Genomic DNA, 16,948 nt, shown 5'->3' with positions numbered 1-16,948 from the left:
AATATTGAGCGTCCTGCATATTATTATGACACCTCATCTAGTCTGTCTCCTCCCAGTCCTCCCTCTTCTGAACAGGGCCTGAATCCATGGTGTCTCGGCGTCCATATTGTGTAGCCGTGAGCTGTAAACAGAGACGACTGCTCTGAGCCACGGGAAGACGGTCGCGGATACAGCTCTTCAGAGAGGATAGGGTTTCAGCACTGCTGAGTCGGGAGCCAGCCAGGGGTCTATCGATGGCCTTTCAGCCAGGGGGCTCGATATCCTGTGTCAAAACAGGAAGCGGGCTAATTGCAGACGGGGCCGCAGATGATGCGCGTGCAAAAACGACGCGGCCGAATAGGGAGCCGCCCTCCGCCTCGCCTCACTCCTCCGCCACTTTCTGCCGGAAAAAGCCCCGACCGCCGCTCACATCCAGAGAGCGCCGGGTCACTGACCTGCCCGCCAAACCGATGAAGAACTGAGAGCCGAGCTGAGAACCATCCCCCTCCTCGGTTCCTCTCAGAGCTAATTCCTCGGAGCGATTATAATGATTAATAATAATTGAGCTATGTCTAATGCTCTCATATTTCTCGCAGTGTCAGAGTTGTGTGTGTGAGGTGGCAGTAGCCTATTGGGTGATGAGGTGCTGGAGAGGCTGGTATGAAGCCACATGAGACCAGAGGGGACAAAGAAAATAAAAACTCAGGGTTTGAACCAAGGTCAAGCAGCTGCAGCTCACAGAATCAGAATGACCACACTGCTCTGCCCGACACACACACACACACACACACACACACACACGCACACGCACAGCAGCTTACAGGTTAGTCAGCTCACCTGAGAGAACACGCATGCATACACACTATACTCTGAATATAATTATCTTCATTTTCCACTCAACCCCTCCCCCCCCCCCCCCGCGCCCTCTCTGCCTTAGCTGGAGGCCTGCTAGTGAGCTGTGGCTGCCATGGCAACCCGCAGGGTGATGTAACAGCCAGTAGTGATGTAGCAGCTGATGGCGAGCGGCCCCTCTTCCTCCTACGATCTGCTAAATGACAGTAATTAGGCGTGCGTGCAGACACACACGCGCGCACACACACACACACACACAAACACGGCAACAGACCATCCACATCCCCCCCCCCCCCCCCACCATCCATCCATCCGCACGCACGCACACACACACACACAAGATGTAGCCTTATCTAACCAGTTCATCATCACACTTCTTCATCGTGCAGGTGAGGTGTTGTGTTCTCCTCTCCTCCCCAGACTCGGGGCCGAGGGGCTATCCTTTGGGTGAGGGGTCACCCGGGCTATATATCCGGGCACACCTCTAGGAGCCATGTCACCGTTTCGTCATCCAAAACCGTCAGGCCACGCATTCCGTATGTCGGACAGTCCTGGATGACATGGTCTGCAGTTTGTTCCTAAGCGCCGCACAGGACACCGTCCTCGTCATCGTTGAGCGGAAGCGTCCGACGCTGGTCCGGAGGCGGTTAAGCCTCACCCACGCCGGTCTGGGTAAGGACCGGCGGCCGGGATGAAATCACGGAGTCTGGAGGTGTTCGCCTCCCACTCCGCACACCAGGTGTAATCCGCCCACTCTGCCTCGCTGATGTTAAGATCTCTGCTTTGCTGCAGGAGATCCCGTGCTGCAAAAAAGGGGGTCTCGACTTGAGACGCCGGGGAGGCTCCGCTGTTGCAGTGAGCCTGTCGTGGAGCAGGTGGTTAAGCTCCACGGCCCGGCAGGCGAGGCGTGCTGTGGTTCCTGTGCGGCGGAAGCCAGCGGGCTGGATGCCTGCGAGGATGGGATGGTTGTCCACAGGAGTGACACGCAGGCATCCTGTCACAATGCGCAAGGCTTCGTTGATAGGCGGGTCGATGAGGCGGGTGTGAGCGCTGCGGCACCAGACTGGTGCGCAGTATTCACTGGTCGAGCAGACCAGGGCTAGGCCTGCCGTACGCAGTGTTTTTGCGCCAGCACCCCAGCCTGATTGGACCGGTCGCCTCGTCATCACACTGCTTTGACTGCTCAGGAAAACGCACCTAAAACCTCCTCCGATAAACATCCCACAAGCCTCTCCTGGCTCTGACAGCTAGTTCGCTCTGCAGAAAAGCAGCTACACCATCCCTGGACTGTGTCTGTGCAGGGACTACCCTCAAACTCCCACCTGGAGCTACTACTACCCTCCAACTCCCACCTGGAGCTACTACTACCCTCCAACTCCCACCTGGGGACTACTACTACCCTCCAACTCCCACCTGGGGACTACTACTACCCTCCAACTCCCACCTGGAGCTACTACTACCCTCCAACTCCCACCTGGGGACTACTACTACCCTCCAACTCCCACCTGGGGACTACTACTACCCTCCAACTCCCACCTGGAGCTACTACTACCCTCCAACTCCCACCTGGGGACTACAACTAACCTCCAACTCCCACCTGGAGCTACTACTACCCTCCAACTACCACCTGGAGCTACTACTACCCTCCAACTCCCACCTGGGGACTACTACTACCCTCCAACTCCCACCTGGAGCTACTACTACCCTCCAACTCCCACCTGGGGACTACAACTACCCTCCAACTCCCACCTGGGGACTACTACTACCCTCCAACTCCCACAGGGGACTACTACTAACCTCTAACTCCTACAGGGGACTACTACTACCCTCCAACTCCCACCTGGGGACTACTACTACCCTCCAACTCCCACCTGGGGACTACTACTACCCTCCAACTCCCACAGGGGACTACTACTAACCTCTAACTCCTACAGGGGACTACTACTACCCTCCAACTCCCACCTGGGGACTACTACTACCCTCCAACTCCCACAGGGGACTACTACTACCCTCCAACTCCCACCTGGGGACTACTACTACCCTCCAACTCCTACAGGGGACTACTACTACCCTCCAACTCCCACCTGGGGACTACTACTACCCTCCAACTCCCACCTGGGGACTACTACTACCCTCCAACTCCCACAGGGGACTACTACTACCCTCCAACTCCCACCTGGGGACTACTACTACCCTCCAACTCCTACAGGGGACTACTACTACCCTTCAACTCCCACCTGGGTCCTACTACAAACCTCTAACTCCCACCTGGGGAATACTACTACCCTCCAACTCCCACCTGGAGCTACTACTACCCTCCAACTCCCACCTGGGTCCTACTACTAACCTCTAACTCCCACCTGGGGAATACTACTACCCTCCAACTCCCACCTGGAGCTACTACAGTTAGTACAGTACTACTTTTTAACTCCTACCTGGAGACCACTGTGTCTGCATCTGCTGCTAAGCTGGCCCAGGGTCTGCTGCTGTCCGTCTAGCAAGCATCTCAGAGTGGGAGTGCTAATCCAGGATGAGTTGTTGAATCGCTTTCGATAGCGAGGCTTGGACCTGATCCTAGATCAGCACTCATAAGCCTAGGAACAATCGATAAATACAGGCGCTGGACTTGGTCTAGCTACTGACTGGCTGACTGACTGACTGACTGACTGGCTGACTGGCTGACTGCCTGACTGCAGGCTAAGGAGTGGACTAGGCTAGATCTCCACCACCACACGTCAGGGGAACAGAGGAGCTGGAATCTGAGCTGCACCCAGAAGGAAGGCCACCCAGAGAGCCCTCAGTCCAGGAACACTCCAGCCTCACTAACCCTCACCATGCTGGTCAGGCCACCATTTTGTTCTTCTCTCACCAGTAGCTGACACAACTCAACTTTCAACTATTATCCAAGAGGGCAGAAGGACATTAGGCCATATCCCGTCTTAGAAGTACACAATACCGGTCCCGCTCCAAATTTCTCACTGATTTCCTGTTAAGTCTGACTCTGCATGCATGGCGACTGCTAGTCGTGGAGGGGGGGGGCGGGTGACTAGTAAGTCCCGTTTCTTTTCACCAACAACCGCACGTAAGCCCCTGCCTGGCTGTACAGCACTCCGGCTGCCAGCAGATTGAAAGGGGGTCTTGCCGTAGGCGTTCCTCTCCCCATAGGCTGGCTGTGGCGTGCGTGCCGGGGGCTGAGAGCACACTTGAACCAGAGGGGGGGGTGGGTGGGCTCTCTGGTCAACTGATGAAACACTGACATGTGCGTGGATGAGTTTGGAAGCATGCTTGTTGCAACAGGTGTGTTGGTCTGTGTGTGTGTAGGTTGGGATTTGCGTGTGTAGGTCTAAGTGTGTGTGTGTGTGTAGAGGTGTGTGTGTGTGTGGGGGGTGAGGGGTATCCGTGGTGCCTGGGTGTGTGTGTAGTGGTGTGTGTGTGTCTGTGTGTGTGTATAGGTGTGTGCGTGTGTGTCTGTGTGTAGAGGTGTGTGTGTGTGTGTGTAGTGGTGTGTGTGTGTCTGTGTGTGTGTAGAGGTGTGTGTGTGTGTCTGTGTGTAGAGGTGTGTGTGTGTGTGTGTGTGTGTGTGTGTGCACACGCTGCGTCAGTATAGCTCAGCACAAAGTTGGTATTGTTGCTGGTGTTGCTGGCGTTTACTGGCAGCACAGAAATATGGAAATGTGACCCACTATTAACTGCAGCTATGCAAACACACAGCAACACAACACAGGGCGTGGCTGTGCACGTGGACAGCAGGACAAGTGCACGAGTGTCCACCGAGCGGCCAAGCAGGGGTCACATGTCCAATATGCCACCATGGCGTCGGTGACACCACACCTAACAGAAACATCATGTGGTGACCGACCACCGCCGCACAAACTTCCCACAGACCCCCAAAACCCCCACAGACAGAACACACACACACACACACACACACACACACACACACACACACACACACACACTCCCCCGCCTCAGTCAGGATGACCCCGTTAGCGTGTCTGTCGGTGGTATTAGCGGGGAGTGTGTGTGTGTGTGTACGTGTGCGTGTGCGTGTGCGTGTGTGTGTGTGTGTGTGGTGTGTGTGTGTGTGTGTGTGTAGGCTCTGTGTTCTGTCTGCTCCCCTGGCTGAAGGAACCAGGAAGTGGGCTCCAATTAGCGCTTGCTGGCGCGGTGAGACACGATGTGCCCTGAGATAGAGGCTGGCTCCCAGACTGAGATAGAGGCTGGCTCCCAGACTGAGATAGAGGCTGGCTCCCAGACTGAGATAGAGGCTGGCTCCCAGACTGAGATAGAGGCTGGCTCCCAGACTGAGATAGAGGCTGGCTCACAGACTGAGATAGAGGCTGGCTCCCAGACTGAGATAGAGGCTGGCTCCCAGACTGAGATAGAGGCTGGCTCCCAGACTGAGATAGAGGCTGGCTCCCAGACTGAGATAGAGGCTGGCTCCCAGACTGAGATAGAGGCTGGCTCCCAGACTGAGATAGAGGCTGGCTCCCAGACTGAGATAGAGGCTGGCTCCCAGACTGAGATAGAGGCTGGCTCCCAGACTGAGATAGAGGCTGGCTCCCAGACTGAGATAGAGGCTGGCTACCAGACTGAGATGGAGGCTGGCTCCCAGAGATAGAGGCTGGCTCCCAGACTGAGAGAGAGGCTGGCTCCCAGAGATAGAGGCTGGCTCCCAGACTCAAATACTGACTGAGTGATGGAGGGAAGGAGCCAGGCGGTGGTGCGGGCCTGGGCAGGGCACGGTCCACACACGACACTACACACGACACTACACACGACACACGGTGGCTAGCCTTCAACAGGTCACAACAGGTCACGTGTGTGTGTCTTCAACACACACGCGCACACGCGCACACACACACACACAGTGAGAACAACGGTGTGTGCTCTGCAGCGGACCACCCGAGCGTCTCGTTATGGGGACTCCGCCTCCAGGAGCAACACGGGTTCATAAACAGTGCACTGCTTTCTACTCTCATTCTTTGTGCCAGAGACACACCCTCAAAGTGAGACGGAAACCTTTCTGAAGGAAGCGATAGGACCGACTTCCTCTGTACTTCTGAGAACCAGAGAGACTCTCCAACGCAGAATCATTCTCAGGGAGAAGGGAGAGAGAAGGGGAGAGGGAGAGAGAGAGAGAGAGAGAGAGAGAGAGAGAAGAGATGACGGAGAGATGGAGAGACAAGAGAGAGGCGGGGGGGGACTCTCCTCCGCAGAATCATTCTCAGGAAGAAGGGAGAGAGAAGGGGAGAGAGAGAGAGAGAGAGAAGAGATGATGGAGAGATGGAGAGAGAGAGGGAGGGGGGGGGGACTCTCCTCCAGCTCATTAAACAGAATGCCCATCTGCTTCCTGCCACCTTCTCTTTCTTACCCATCACTCTCTTTCCCTCCCTCTGTAGACTCGCTCCGTCTTGCGTCGTCCCTCAGAACCGACGGCGCCCATCTGTCGTTTGTTCCTCCTCTCCTCTCCCGGATGGAGGGATGTCAGGGGGCGTGGCTGGCGGCAGACCGGGCGCAACACCTGTCTGTCGCTAAACTAAAGAGGTCCTCCTGACCACGGTCAGCACTCCCCGAACCTGAAGCTAGGGACGCTGCAGACAGACTGCTGTAAATGGCCCTGCCTTGACCACACTACCAAAACTGTAGACACTGCACACACATGCAAGCATGCGCACACACACACAAGTACACCTACACACAACCACCGCAGGCTAGGCTGAAAGACAGCATGTCCTGAGTTGTGTAGCTGACAGCTAACAGTAACCCTGTCGTGTGTGGTTAGCGTTTATTTGTAAACTTGTAAATTTGTAATTTAGTATTATTGTTTATCTGTATGAAGCATAATCTTCAATCAATCAATCAATCAAAGCTTTATTTGTATAGCGCATTTCATACCCAGAGGCAACACAATGCGCTTTACAGAGAACAAGGGAGGTGGGCATACGACCCACCCCTACATATTCCAGAGGGAAGCAAAAAGTGCACGATCTTGGAGCCGGCAGCAACATTTCACTGTGACTGTACACCTTACAAATAAAGGAATCTTGAATCAGGAATCCCCTTTGGGGGATGATGAAGGAAGAGTGTATCAGAATACGACCTGACAGAACAGACAGGCAGGCAGCCATGCGTGGGGGGAGGAGCCTCTTCAGAATTCACACACCTAGAGAAGCGAGGGGGCGGAGCTGTGCAAATCTGTTTTGTGCCAGCAGAATAGACGAAACTCAAGACAGGCTTTTACTTGAGAGAGAGAGACAGAGAGAGAGAGAGAGACAGACAGAGAGAGAGCGACAGAGCGACAGAGAGACAGACAGACAGAGAGAGACAGAGAGAGAGCGAGAGAGAGACAGAGAGAGAGCGACAGAGAGAGAGAGACAAAGAGAGAGAGAGAGAGAGAGACAGAGAGAGAGCGACAGAGAGAGAGAGACGGAGAGAGAGAGACGGAGAGAGAGAGACAGAGAGACAGAGAGAGAGAGACAGAGAGACAGAGAGAGAGACGGAGAGAGAGAGAGAGAGAGACAGAGAGACAGAGAGAGAGAGAGAGAGAGACGCAGAGAGAGAGAGAGACAGAGAGAGAGACAGACAGACAGACAGAGAGAGAGCGACAGAGAGAGACAGACAGAGAGAGAGAGACAGAGAGAGAGAGACAGAGAGAGAGAGAGAGAGAGACAGAGAGAGAGAGACGGAGAGAGGAGGGGAGAGGCAGTCTATTGTGCTAGCAGTGGAGCCACATAAGCTCTCTGAGCTGAGGTCAACAATCTCAGCACATGCAGGCAATTTGCTCATCTGCAGCTATTTTTACCCTGCATCCAGCCTGGCCGGGAAGACAACACATTCACTTTCATCTGCACTACAGGAGCCCAGGGTGGAGGGGGGGGTGAATAATTGTCTATAGAGAGAGAGAGAGAGAGAGAGAGAGAGAGGTCCAGTGAGGAGAGAGGACAGGAGAGGACAGAGGAGATGAGAGGAGAGGAAAGGAAGGGAGAGGTGACAGGAGAGGAGAGGGGAAAGGAGAGAGGAGAGGAAAGGAGAGGAACAGAGAGAGAGAGAGAGAGAGAGAGAGAGAGGGAGTGAGTGAGTGAGTGAGAGAGAGAGGAATGAAGAGAGAGAGGAGAGGACAGCAGAGGACAGCGGCGGAGAGGATTAGAGGGGAAGATCAGACAGAGAATCCCATTATCCGTCACGGTGGGAGGCTGGGTTACAGCGCCTCTGTGGTGACTTGAGCTCCGGCTGTCAGATAACGGAATCGTTTAGCACCAGGGGAACGCTGACCGTGCCAAGCCCGGCCCGTTAGCACCTGAACCAGGCCAAGCACCGGGGTGACGGCCAGGCTGGACCTAGGGGGGGACAGGGAGCAGATGGACAGGACAGAGACAGAGGGGGAGGATGGAGAGAGAGAGAGAGAGAGAGAGAGAGAGAGAGAGAGAGAGAGAGAGAGAGAGAGAGAGAGAGCGAGAGAGAGAGAGCGAGAGAGAGAGAGGTGGTGGTGGTGTCATGGTAGTATATAGCTCTGTGTGTGTGTGTGTGTGCGTGCGTGAGGTGACAGTGCTGTGATAGTGTAGCATTAGGGCTGGCTGGCTGGCTAGCTGTGTGTGTGTGTGTGTGTGTGTGTGTGTGTGTGTGTGTGTGTGTGTGTGTGTGTGTGGTGACTGCAGCAGTGCCAGGCGTTTCTGCTCCCGACACTGAACATGAATAATGGAGGCTCCGCCCCCCGCGGCCGTCACACACACACACACACGCACGCACACGCACACGCACATGCACACACACACACACAGTAGCCCCCCTCCACTGTGTCATACTCCAACGTGTGTGTGAACGCAGGTACGGTGTAGATTAGAAGGTCTGTGTTTTATTTGAAGTGAGGATCTGTTTCTCTCTCCATCCAGGCTACATGCCCCAGATTCACAGCCGAGACTACACATCAAATCATCTCACACACACGCGCGCGCGCGCGCACACACACACACACACAGACATCAGACATGCGTGCGCACACACATACACACACACGCACACACACACACACACACCAGTGTGCTTGGTATTCAGTCCTGGTCTCAGCAGTGACTCTGTATGACGAGCTGTTTATCATCTCCTAATGAAAGTCTCCATCCATTAGGGCCTTCATCACACGTTATCCAACACGTGTGCTCCTCCCAATGATCAGATAGACCCTGAACACGGGTCTAGTAGTGTGAGGAACGTTCAGAAATGAACTGATCACGGTCTAGTGTGTGAACTGAACACGGTCTAGTGTGTGTGAACTGAACACGGTCTAGTGTGTGAACTGAACACGCTCTAGTGTGTGTGAACTGAACACGGTCTAGTGTGTGTGAACTGAACACGGTCTAGTGTGTGAACTGAACACGGTCTAGTGTGTGAACTGAACACGGTCTAGTGTGTGTGAACTGAACACGGTCTAGTGTGTGAACTGAACACGGTCTAGTGTGTGTGAACTGAACACGGTCTAGTGTGTGAACTGAACACGGTCTAGTGTGTGTGAACTGAACACGGTCTAGTGTTGAGGGCCACAGGGCAGGACAGAACCTTCCTACACAGAGATAGGAGGAAGAACCACCAGTAGGAATGGAGACAATATAATATAATTCATCCTGATATATATATATATATAATTCCATATAATAGAACACATTGTTCATGTAAGCGGAAATAATTCGATATAATAGAACACATTGTTCATGTTAGCAGAATGAATTCCATGACGGGGTGTGTGTGTGTGTGTGTGTGTGTGTGTGTGTGTGTGTGTGTGTGAGGAGTGAGGTGATAAATAGCGCGTGGTGAGTCAAGGGGCCTGATTTTGTCCGACCTGCAAAAATGGAGGACATTAAAGATAAGGTGAGCTTAGTGTGTGTGTGTGTGTGTGTGTGTGTGTGTGTGTGTGTGTGTGTGAAACAATGAGATAGGCTTGCAAAGGACTTCTGCAAATGCAGAGCAAATATTTGCCGAGGCAGCAGTTGTGACTGTGGAGAACAGCCCTGGGCTGAGTGCTCTCTGTTCACTGATGTACGAGACCTCACACACTGTGCTGCGCAATGTGTGAGTGTGTGTGAGGTTCTGTGGGGTGTGTGAGGTTCTGTGGGGTCCACGTGAGATTCACAACAGCTCCGAGCAAAAGTAGCAGCATGACTATGGTTAGATAGCCTGCAAGCTAGGGCTAAGGGGGGGGGAGAGAGAGAGAGAGAGAGAGAGAGAGAAGCCTGCAAGCTAGGACTAAGGGGGGGGAGGGGGGGGGGAGAGAGAGAGAGAGAGAGAGAGAGAGAGAGAGAAGAGAGAAATGCTACAGTATTATTGGATGATTCAGTGTCCTTACCTCAGCTATCGTTATTTGATACACTAAGTTGGTTAGCTAGCTTGGAGGTAGCCATGGTAACAAACAACGATGTGTGAAAAGTGGTTGCTGACAGTTGTCACGACGACGCCCACAGTTTGGACTGGGAAATGAAGGCTGCGAAAAATCAGTGTTAAAATACATTTAAATGAAAAGTATGCACATCTGTTATGTTGTTGTGTAAATACATCTGGCAAGTGTCACAAAATTCAAGATGTGTTTATTTGGCATGTATATGGTTTACACATACCACCATGTTAGGCTACTCAACGAACAGATTTACCAAAGCTCCACCCAGCCGGCACACAATGAGGCTAAAGAAAGATAAACACAACAGCCGACGTGTTTCAGGAGTCTGCCGGTCAGCGTGAGAAGGCGATCTGACCGGTCCGTCCCTACCTTTCCCCGGAGGCTCAGATTGAGCTGGTCAGAGAGTGAAGACTCTGGAGGCGGCTGGGCCTCGTTTCCTCCCGGCGCTATGCTGACCCTTCACCCCGTGGCCTGGACAGCCGCGCCTCGACAGAGAGCACGGAGAATGTGTGTGTGTGTGTGCGCGCGCATGAGAGAGCGGTGCATTTCTAACTTGCACGTTTCAGTGAGTATGAGCGAGTCAATGAGAGAGAGGGGAGAGACAGAGAGAGAGAGAGAGAGAGAGAGAGAGAGAGAGAGAGAGAGAGAGAGAGGGGAGAGACACAGAGAGAGAGAGAGAGAGAGAGAGAGAGAGAGAGACACAGAGAGAGAGAGAGAGAGAAAGAGAGTGAGAGAGAGAGAGAGTGAGAGAGAAAGAGTCCAGCAGATGACCACAGCTGGCCTCCTCCCCTCAGAAAGCACCGGACCAGACCAGACCGCTCGCTGCCGTTCCACCAACCCCGTCTCCTGAAGCTACTCACTCGCTACTCTTAAAATGACGTTGAACAATGAAACTTGAAGAAGCTCCAACAGACGAGCGTGAAGAGAAGTGACAGAATCACCAGATTTCATGACTCACAGATCGGCGTCTGTTGTTGGCGTTCTCAACCAGAGAGAATGTATGAATCAGAGACCCTGACGAGAACATGGGAGTAGCTTCTACCAAGAATCCAGTGCTCTTTCCCTTTAGATGTGTGCTTTCAAGAAACTAAAAGTAGCTTCTTGCAACAAAAAAAAAGAAAAAAGGAGCCACCAGACAACCACAACGGCAGCTCAGCGGACGAGAGCTAGCGAGGACGAGAGCTAGCGAGGACGGGAGAGAGCTAGCGAGGACGGGAGAGAGCTAGCGAGGACGAGAGCTAGCGAGGACGAGAGCTAGCGAGGACGGGAGCGCTACTACTGAATCACCCACTGATTCACCAGTAACTGATGCAATCTCCGCTCGGTGGAGAGAAACCGCTGACTGGGCCTAGATGAGGGCAGCCTGGGGCCTGATTAGACAGCTGTCCTGAGCCAACCGTCCTGCGTCTGGAGGGTTCAGGGGTCACCTAGAAAGCCGTCCGGATCTCTCCCGAAAATCACTCTGTGAGGGGGAGAAGATATCTGATTTGAGGAAGTGAAAGAAAGGCCCCGACAATCTCAAAGGGGCTGAAAGAAGGCTTTGTGTAACCTAAAACGTCTGATCCTCAAGTCTTTCATTTATTATACTAATTGCTTCAGTCAAGTTCCTGCGGAACCATTTACAGTAGATTCCTGTGTTTGTTTGTTGTTCAGTGTTGTGTGATGTGATGACTACAGAGCAGGTCAGCTTGCGCTCCATCACGCAGCAGATGAAAGCCTCTTCCCCACCGAGACAAGTCCCATCCTCACCATGACTCATCCACGCCCTAATACGAACTAGGGGTCAGCAACAACAACAACGACGACAACGACGACGATGACAACAACGGCACAGTTATAGGCCATATCTGTGTGATACAACCATAAAGATAATGCACAGTTCTTTTTCCATTCAGGGCTCATAAGGCCCACGGGTACCCAGCCCTCCACCAGCGGGCCAGGTGTTGGGCACAGGGGCAAGCAGGGACCCCCAGTCCAGAGGACAGGCTGGCACACACCCCCCATCTGCCACCACTTCCTGCTTAGATGACTATAGACCCAGACAAGCCTGGCCTCTGTGCGTATGTGGCCAGACGCCACTGCCTCTGACACAAACAAGGGGTCGGTCGGTCGGTCGGTCGGTCGGTCGGTCAGTCAGTCAGTCAGTCAGTCAGTCAGTCAGTCAGTCAGTCAGTCAGCCATCCATCCATCCATCCATCCATCCATCCATCCATCCATCCATCCATCCATCCATCCATCCATCAGTGTGACGGGACTGTTGATCTCAGCTCTCCTACGTGGCTCTGACTGAATGAGGAAGTGACCTTCTGCCGTCTGAAATGTATCTGTTGCTCATTAATTCAAATGAGTTTCCCACAAACACACAGCCCCCCTGACCGACGCCTTGCAAAACGGCCCACATTTAAACGAGGCAGCGGCGGCCACCTGATTATGCTTCACGCCACGCGGGCGTTGAATGAGTTTTAAAGCGAGGTGTGCGTAGTTATTTAAACATGACAGAAACTGCAGAGATGCCCCGGCACAAGCAGCCGCTAGCTAGCTCTAGCGCGATGTCAGTTTCTTGTGATTTATGTGCAATGTAGTTCTATTCGTGAAATGCCTCAGGGTGTTAAAGCTATATCATCACAACCTCTGGGGGTTAGACTCATAACTGGGCTCATTAAAAGGCCGTTTCAGTTGCAGGTGTCAGAGCTTGGCGGTTTAACTCCTCATTTATACTTTTAGCCTCTTCAATGCGCACGCACACCCACCCACACACCCACCCACACACAGCATCCCCCTGACGAAGGCATAACCGCCGATGGTGTTGTGATTCTTATGCACCTGTGGGTGCTACTGAAACCACACTGCCAGAAATGCTCCTCACATGAAACCGCCCCAGCTACCACAGAGCCTACTATTTTTAGCACATGAAAGCATACATCCTGTTAGAAGATAATTTAACACACAGACTGAATTTAACACACAGACTCAATGCACGCGCACACGCAAACACGCGCGCACACACACACACACGCCCAGCCCAGCGGAAAAGTCACTCTAATCAGTTTGGGTGTGATTGCTGTCAAATGGGGCTCCCGGTGGGGCTTCTCGTTGGCTCTGGCCCTCTAGGAGAGCGTGAGTGCGCTCAACGGGGCCTTGTGGCTGCCCGGCAGGCGGGGAGGAGGGGTCCATGACCCTCTCGAGGAGCAGCAAGCCTGGCCACCCGTCGGCCAGATGGAGGGACGCCCGCTGTGTTTGTGCCACAACGGACCCTTTCTGCCGGGAGGCGTGGCAGGACGGCCGGGGGGGGGGGTGGGGGGGACTGTCAGCCTCAACAACACTGCTCCTCCACAGCTGCTCAGCAGAGATGCAAGACATGGGAGGGAAACGGAGAGAGAGAGAGAGAGAGAGAGAGAGAGAGAGAGAGAGAGAGAGAGAGAGCTGGGCTGGGATGTGGCTCCCTGCCATCCCGCCTCTCTTGTGGACAGAGAGAGAGAGGAAGAGAGAGGGGAGGGGGGGTTGAGTGGGAGAGAGAGGGGAGGGGGGGGAGTGGGAGAGAGAGCGGGAGAGATCGAGCACAGTGCTGGGGTTGTGTGTCTCAGTGACAGTGAGCGATATGATGCTAAACCGCGACGAAGCTCATTGAAAGCTGTGGTGTACTGAGAGAAAACCAAGGGCTTGCAATTGTGAAGTTGAGTAGAATGAATTAAACCCATCCCCATGCTGAATGGATCGCTGAACCTTATCAGCGCTACTACAGCCTAAATGACCAACATAGCAGAAGGCAGCACCTGCGACTAAAAAGCGGTCTCCTTTGCAGCATTCCCATAAATCACACTACAACTCCACTAACAACACAACTTGCTTGAACGGGTTGTTTAGACATCAGAAAAAGGAAATAAGAAACAGGAGTGAAGAGTACAGTTACATGCCTGTGCAAAACAGATCACACTGCAGCAGAGCTACTATCAGCTTCCCGTCAGCTAGTGTCCGGCCGGCATGCAGAAGCTGGAGAGGCAACTTGGGATATGCGTTCAGGAAGGAGAACAACAGAGGCTGGTGGGCAATATACTGTACATGTCAGAGGTTATGGACGGGCTCCGACTGAGCCTGTCTTAAAATTGTGTGTGTGTGTGTGTGTGTGTTTGTGCATGTGTGTGTAAGTATGGTGTGTGTGTATGTGTGAGAGAGATAGTGTGTGTGTGTGTGTGTGTGTGTGTGTGTGTGAGTGAGTGAGTGAGTGAGTGAGTGAGTGAGTGAGTGAGTGAGTGAGTGAGTGAGTGAGTGAGTGAGTGAGTGAGTGAGTGAGAGAGTGAGAGAGTGAGAGAGAGAGAGAGAGAGAGAGAGAGAGAGAGAGAGAGAGAGAGAGACAGTGTGTGGACAGTAATCAGCTATTAGCTCCCTGCTTAGTGGTTAAACAGAGCTCAGGGCCTGGCTAAGCTACCTTGCTAGTAGAACCAACCAGTCCACACATGATCCACTGACTGTCAGACAGATAAGACAGATAAGACAGGAGAGAGCAAAGAAACCTCTAGTCCTCTCCAGCCTGCAATGTTCAGTGACTGGTCCAATCCGCTCGTCAATCAATCAATGCCGCAGAGAGGGGGAGAGAGAGCAAGAGAGATATTGATTAAGAGCGGATTGGAGAACGGTGAGTGGCGTTTTGTGGTCGAGTCTAGTGAACATGCTTCACCTTCATTAATCTGTTCACCAAGTCACAGATTGAGATGAAGGAGCCCCCTCCCCCAAGTCACAGATTTAGATGACCCCCACACATACACCATTGTTCTCTGTAAAGCGCATTGTGTTGCCTCTGGGTATGAAATGCGCTATACAAATAAAGCTTTGATTGATTGATTGATTGATTGATACACCACCACTACTGTACTGTAATACTACAGTAAAACAGATACTGTCTATGACAAATAACCATAGCAATGCATTGGAGAGTCAGTGGCAATCTCCGTCACAGGCTCCTCCAACCATCAACCCACAAGGGGATGCATTATAGCTGAAGGCATGCCACGGCAGGCTATGGTATGCAGCACCTTGCTACATTAGTGCCTTGTTTTCTTCCAGGGGCAAGGGAACTATGTCACTGATCACTAGCTTTATGTTGACAACAGGCGACAAGATGACCTGGCACGCACAAATGAACACATCATCACAGCTATCTATCTAGCAACAGATAAACAACGAACACGGCACGCATACCATTACAAAAGTCACTAAGCCATCGCAGGGTAGACCATGCAACTAGCTAGACTAGCTACAGACTCTCCTCCCCATAGACAGGTCTATACAGACCATGCAACTAGACTAGACTAGCTACAGACTCACCTCCCCACAGACAGGTCTATACAGACCATGCAACCAGCTAGACTAGCTACAGACTCACCTCCCCATAGACAGGTCTATACAGACCATGGGACTAGACTAGACTAGCTACAGACTCACCTCCCCATAGACAGGTCTATACAGACCATGCAACCAGCTAGACTAGCTATAGACTCACCCCTCCATAGACAGGTCTATACAGACCATGCAACTAGCTAGACTAGCTACAGACTCACCTCCCCATAGACAGGTCTATACAGACCATGCAACTAGCTAGACTAGCTACACTCACCTCCCCATAGACAGGTCTATACAGACCATGCAACTAGCTAGACTAGCTACACTCACCTCCCCATAGACAGGTCTATACAGACCATGCAACTAGCTAGACTAGCTACAGACTCTCCACCCCATAGACAGGTCTATACAGACCATGCAACTAGACTAGACTAGCTACAGACTCTCCACCCCATAGACAGGTCTATACAGACCATGCAACTAGCTAGACTAGGCTCTCCTCCCCATAGACAGGTCTATACAGACCATGCAACTAGCTAGACTAGCTACAGACTCCCCAGCAAACACACAACGTCAGGGAGACGTTCAGATCAGGTCTTAATAACGTCCGTCGGTCCTGAACCCCGTGTGTTCGTCTGCTGGACCCCTCAATATTCACACGTCTGGCTTGAACCCCTCTAAGACGTCTGTGGACGTGCAGAACAGGTTCAATATCTGAACGTGTAAAATAAACATTCATTCTGGCTCCTAATTGGATGTGTTTGGACGTCCGGAAAAGAGGAAAAAGACATGTAAAAGACGTGTTTTCGACGTGTCTTTGCTCAGTGGGTCACTGGTCCCAGGTCTGTAGTTAGAGGGAAGCTTCGTGTCTTTGCTCAGTGGGTCACTGGTCCCAGGTCTGTAGTTAGAGGGAAGCTTCCTCTCGCATCCAAATAACGTTGCACACAAATTAGGTTCACAAGCATCAACTCGCTTCATTGTGTTGTGCTTTCAAAACAATTCATATATTATTATTGCTGTGAATTCAACAGTAATATCCCATATATATACATATATATATATATATAGATATATACAGATACTGGCTGGCTAGCCGTGCTAAGCTAAGATGCTAACCCAGCAACCTCGATACATGGAAAACATCAGACGTGATTATCAGATAAACGGGTCGATGTTGTTATGTTGTTGTTGTTGTTATTTGTCCTTTTCTTTAGAAATGAGATGTTGAGATCCAGCCAACCCTGCTGGAGTAGAGAGGCGTGAAATGTGCAACTCACCGTTAAAATACCACGTTAAACTTGACCAGATTAACACAGATTAACCAGGCAGGCCATGGAGAGATGTGTGTGGTTGAGAGCATCCAGTTTGTCCGGGTAGATTGGGAGGATCTCGGAG

General features: G+C 52.4%; 1 protein-coding gene across 1 annotated transcript in view; it reads right to left on the bottom strand.

Moving 5' to 3' along the window:
• Window positions 1–16,948, bottom strand: part of cskl (c-src tyrosine kinase-like) — a 36,940-nt gene extending 19,992 nt beyond the window's left edge. Inside the window, 1 exon segment of the mRNA XM_084436860.1 lies at window positions 16,831–16,948. The gene's annotated coding sequence lies outside the window, so the exon portion shown is untranslated.

Source organism: Borostomias antarcticus (assembly GCF_949987555.1).
Source record: "Borostomias antarcticus genome assembly, chromosome: 4".
Taxonomy (NCBI): domain Eukaryota; kingdom Metazoa; phylum Chordata; class Actinopteri; order Stomiiformes; family Stomiidae; genus Borostomias; species Borostomias antarcticus.
This window is presented reverse-complemented; position numbering and strand designations above follow the sequence as displayed.